Source organism: Crocuta crocuta, unplaced genomic scaffold (assembly GCF_008692635.1).
Source record: "Crocuta crocuta isolate KB4526 unplaced genomic scaffold, BGI_CrCroc_1.0 scaffold943, whole genome shotgun sequence".
Taxonomy (NCBI): Eukaryota; Metazoa; Chordata; class Mammalia; order Carnivora; family Hyaenidae; genus Crocuta; species Crocuta crocuta.
The window spans coordinates 836,392-840,710 of record NW_027528208.1 but is presented as its reverse complement, the minus strand read 5'-3'; the positions used below and the strand labels follow the sequence as shown (position 1 = coordinate 840,710).

The following is a 4,319-nucleotide window of genomic DNA, read 5'->3' as shown; positions in this document are numbered from 1 at the left end:
GGTTAATATGGAAGGGATAGGGAGGAGTTTATTAGGTACCTCACATCTAATTCATCAAAAAAAAACCCTGCTGACTCTACCTTAAAAATATGTCCATAATTTTATACTTCTCACTGTCCTCTCCGAGCCTTGACATCTTCACAGCTTTCCACCCGCATTTCCATTCTGTTCTACTCACAGCATTGGGAAGGATCCTATTAAATCCTAAATCAGGACACGGCCCTCCTGTGCTCAGAGCTCTGGCTGAGCTCCCATCTCACTCACATTAAAAGCCAAAGTCCTCACCAGGGGCCTACAACAAGCCTCACCAGTCACTTCTCTGACCTCCGGCTTCCTACTACTCCCCACCCCCAATTCTGTTCCAGGCACAATCCAGCTTCAGGGCCCTTGGTACTTGCTCTCTCCCTGGAGTTTTGCACCCACACACCCTGATAACCTTACCTGGCCAGCTTCTTACAAGTCCCCTTTCTTATCTCTCTTTTAGTACCTTGTGTTTGTCTTTATCACAGTCCGTGATTATTAGTTAATATGTTTATTGACTATCTCTTCCACTAAACTAGGCGACGTGACTATGACTTATTTATGCTGCATACATATCACTTAGAGCCCTACTAATATTAAGAAACCATTATTGAGGAAATAATAGAAATGACATGACGTATTTTACTCTCATTTTGCTTCTCTGCTCAAAATCTTCCCATGACTTACACCTCATTCAGAGTCAAAGCTAATGCCCTCACCGCCTAGTCCACAAGGCCGTCTATGACCCCGTTACCTACCTCTCTGGCATCACCCCCTACGACTGTCCCATACTCATACCACTCAAGCCCCACTGACCTCCTTGCTCTTCCTCAAACATACTAGACATGGTTCCACCCCAGGGCCTTTGCACAGACCTTTCAGGCATGGTTCCCCCTGCCTGAAATGGCCTTCATTCCAGTTATCTGCATGGCTAATTCTTTCACCTCCTTAATTCTTTATTCCAATATCACTCCTTAAATGAAGTCTTCTCTGACTACCCTACTTACTACAGCAACGTTTCTTCCCGTGTTGGTACTCCTAATCCCCCTCACTCTGGTCTACTTTTTGTTTTTACATTTCCCTTATTACTTCCTTACGTCATCCTAGATAACTCGCTTATTCATTTTCGTTATTGTTTGAAGTCTGTCTCCTCTGCCACAATGCAAGCACCACAAAGATCAGGATTTTTGTTTTGCCCAATACAGTTTATCACCAATGGCTAGAACAGTACCTATAAATGTACTTTTTGGGGTTGGGGGAGGGGCAACCATAATGTCTTTCATACTTAACCTAGTGGGCACAAGGTATATCTTCCCAATAGGAGCGGCTAGAGGACTATGAGTGAAGGAAGAAGGAAGGAAGAAAAGGCATGGCAGATGGAGGGTAAAGCCGAGGTGGAGGCCTAGCAGCCCAGCCCCCCTCCATAAGGGCACGACCTAAGTCTGGACCCCCTCTCCTTTCTGTGTCTTTTGTCTCCACAGGTCAGTGCAGCCCGGGAGGACCCCATGGGTGGGCAAGAGCTCAGAAGCCCTGCCCCCCTTCCCACCCCTACACCCCAGGCNGGGACTCCGAAAGGGAGACAGGGAAAAAACAAATTTCAGCTATGTGGGGAGGGTGGGTGTGACTTCAGACTCTCTCCCCTCTCTCCCTTCCCTCCTCCCAACTTGGCCTGGATTCTTCCAGCAATGTCTGGACAGGGGCCATTAGGGGAAATTCAACCCTGAGAGGGGAGAAAGGCAGACTCGGGGACTTGAGATGCAAGGTGGACTTGGAGAGGAGCTCTGGGGTGGAGAGGACTAGTCAGCCATACTGGATCTGGAGTCAGAAGAAGAGGGATGCCTTAGAGCATTCTGGAGTGGGGCTTGAAAGGAGGCTGAGGCTGTGGTTCTAGAATGGGTGTAGCTTTGAGTGAGGCGCGGGTTGGGCCCCAAGAGTGGGCAGGGTGTGGAGGAGGACAGGATTTTGTGGAAGGAGTGTGACTTGGAACCTGGAGACTGTTTGGAAGATCATTAAAGGCATGGTTCTAGAGGGGTGGGACCTGAATCAAGTAGTGGGTGAGGCTCCAGAATGGGCGGGTCTTGGGTTGGGACAGGTCTATGGAAGGGGTGTANGGTGTAACTAGGAACATTCAGGAGAATGAGTTTGATTGATTCTAAAGGGGGCAAATCTTGTGCAAGGCAAGAAGTGGGATTCAGGAATGGGCCAAGCTTGAGGTGAGGTCATGGTCTGGGTTCTAGGCAGGGCAGGGCTTAGAGTGGGTGTTCATGGTGGTTTCAGAAGGGGAAGNTGGGAGGAGCTGAGAGGTGTAGCTTGGAGGGTAAGGGGTGGGACCCAGAGAGAAGCATCCCCCACACCCTTGCCCAGGCCCATGATGGGACAGCTAGGTAATCAGAGGACAGAGCCAATAGGTCTGTGGGGCCAGCCCACCCTTCTTCCCCTTTCCTTACCTCCTCCCTCCCTCCATACACCCACCCATCCCAGGGTGGCTGGAGACCCGGTCTGGAGTCCCTATCCTGCACCCTCTGCTGTGTCTGTGACGTCGGTAGTGCCTGTGATTGTGTGTTGCCATTTTGTCTGGCTGTGGTCCCTCCCCCTCTCCTCCAGACGCCCACCCTTTTCCTTGCCCTTCGGTATTGTTTGAAGACCTCCCCAAGGAAGAGCAAATAGGATTAATTCTCCTCCCCTAAATAAACTCCTCAACCACCTAGTCCACCCGGCTCTGATTTCTCAGTGTGTCTTTTTTGGGGGGCAGTGGTGGGCAATGAAAAGAAGGAGAAATGGGGGAGAGGTAGTGAGAGGAATCTCCACCCCTGACCTGCTGGACCTGCCATTCAAGTCACCCCATCATTTTAGGTCCCTTGAGCAGTGTTATAGGAAGCCGCATGTTCAGTGAAGCCTCTCCGGTTGAGCATTCTAAGTCACGCTCTGAGTAGTCCTGCCCAATGTCCCACTACTGGCCGCCGGCTAAATACCCTGTCTTTCTAGGGGTTCCATTCTAATTCTGCTCCACTAGCCACTCTTCTTCCCAGATCCCGTGGAACCCTGTCCTCAAACCCCAAGGGGTCCGAATAGAACCCCTACACTTAACAAGGAGACTTCTCTCTACCTAACCCACTTCATATTCTTCAGACTCTGCTTTCTTGCCATTTTCTTCCTCTGCCCCAGCTAGAGAACCCGGAGACCGGCTGGGCTGCAAGGCCAGAAGGCAGGTCACTGGAGTGACTCATTAGTTCATTCATTCATTCATTCCTTTTAACCCCTCCCTGGCTACTCCCTGGGGCAGGGAGGGGCTGGAAGTGACTGGGATGTGCATACTGGAGCTGGGTACTGGTGAGGTCCTGTGTGCCCACAATAAAAGGCCCAGCTGCCACCACCACCTTGCCTAATTAGAAACCCCTGCCTGGCGCCCAAGTTCTGACTGCGGGCCAGGGACCCCCTCCTCCCAGCCCCGAAGGATGGTGAAGCCTGACATGTGAAGGAGAGACTCCCAGCTATGGACTGAACTCAGGGGAAGGGATATCTAATTGGAGAGAGAAAAATGGGAGCCAGGGAGGGAAGGCTTTAAGATCTATTTCTCAGGACTTAGGGGACATGACAGCTGGGCCTGTAAGGAAAGGGAGGGAGCAGGAAGTAGGGCCTCCCAACCTGGCCTGTGACTTTAACCTTTTGCCCATAAATCTCAAATACTCCTGGCTCTGATAGGGTTTTCGTGTGGGGGCTGCAGGGGTGAGAGTTAGCTCTATGAAGGTGGCAAGGGAGCACCAGCTGGGACTGCAATAGGCTTGGGGATCACACTTGGCAGCATTCACTGGAGAGAAAGAGACCCTCGGAACGTCACCAGGGGAGAGGAGGCCAAGAGGTGGCTTTAACCCCTCCTACAAATAAACATCCAAGATAAATGGACATGAAACGCCAGTACAAGTACAGTAGCGCACACCCCTTGCAGCCAAGTGGCCACTTCCAAGTTCAGCGCGCGCGCGCGCGCGCACACACACACACACACACACACACGCCCCTTCAGGCCCTAGAATATCCTGTAAGAGGCCATGTGTTACCCTGGGGTGCTAGGGGGCGAGCCTTCTGAGGCCTGGTTCTGTCTGGGGCAGGAAGGCTGGGGAGCTCTCCTCTACGGCTCTCCTGGGCTGCGTGCCCCTCACCTCTAGGCAGGGGGCGCCTTGGCCGGGGAGTGAGTGCAAGCCCGCGACGGGCGGTGCTTGGCGCGCTCCTCCCATGCCGGTGTCAGATATACGGAACAGAGCTCCCAGGCCGGACGCGCGGTGGCCTGACGGCCCGTGAGG

At 52.4% G+C, this 4,319-nt stretch overlaps 1 protein-coding gene across 1 annotated transcript in view; it reads left to right on the top strand.

The window, feature by feature from the left end:
* The window catches only part of SYP (synaptophysin), a 9,116-nt gene extending 7,535 nt beyond the window's left edge, over positions 1-1,581 (top strand). The window contains 1 exon segment of the mRNA XM_077752982.1: positions 1,503-1,581. The gene's annotated coding sequence lies outside the window, so the exon portion shown is untranslated.
* The last annotated feature ends 2,738 nt before the right edge of the window (positions 1,582-4,319 follow it).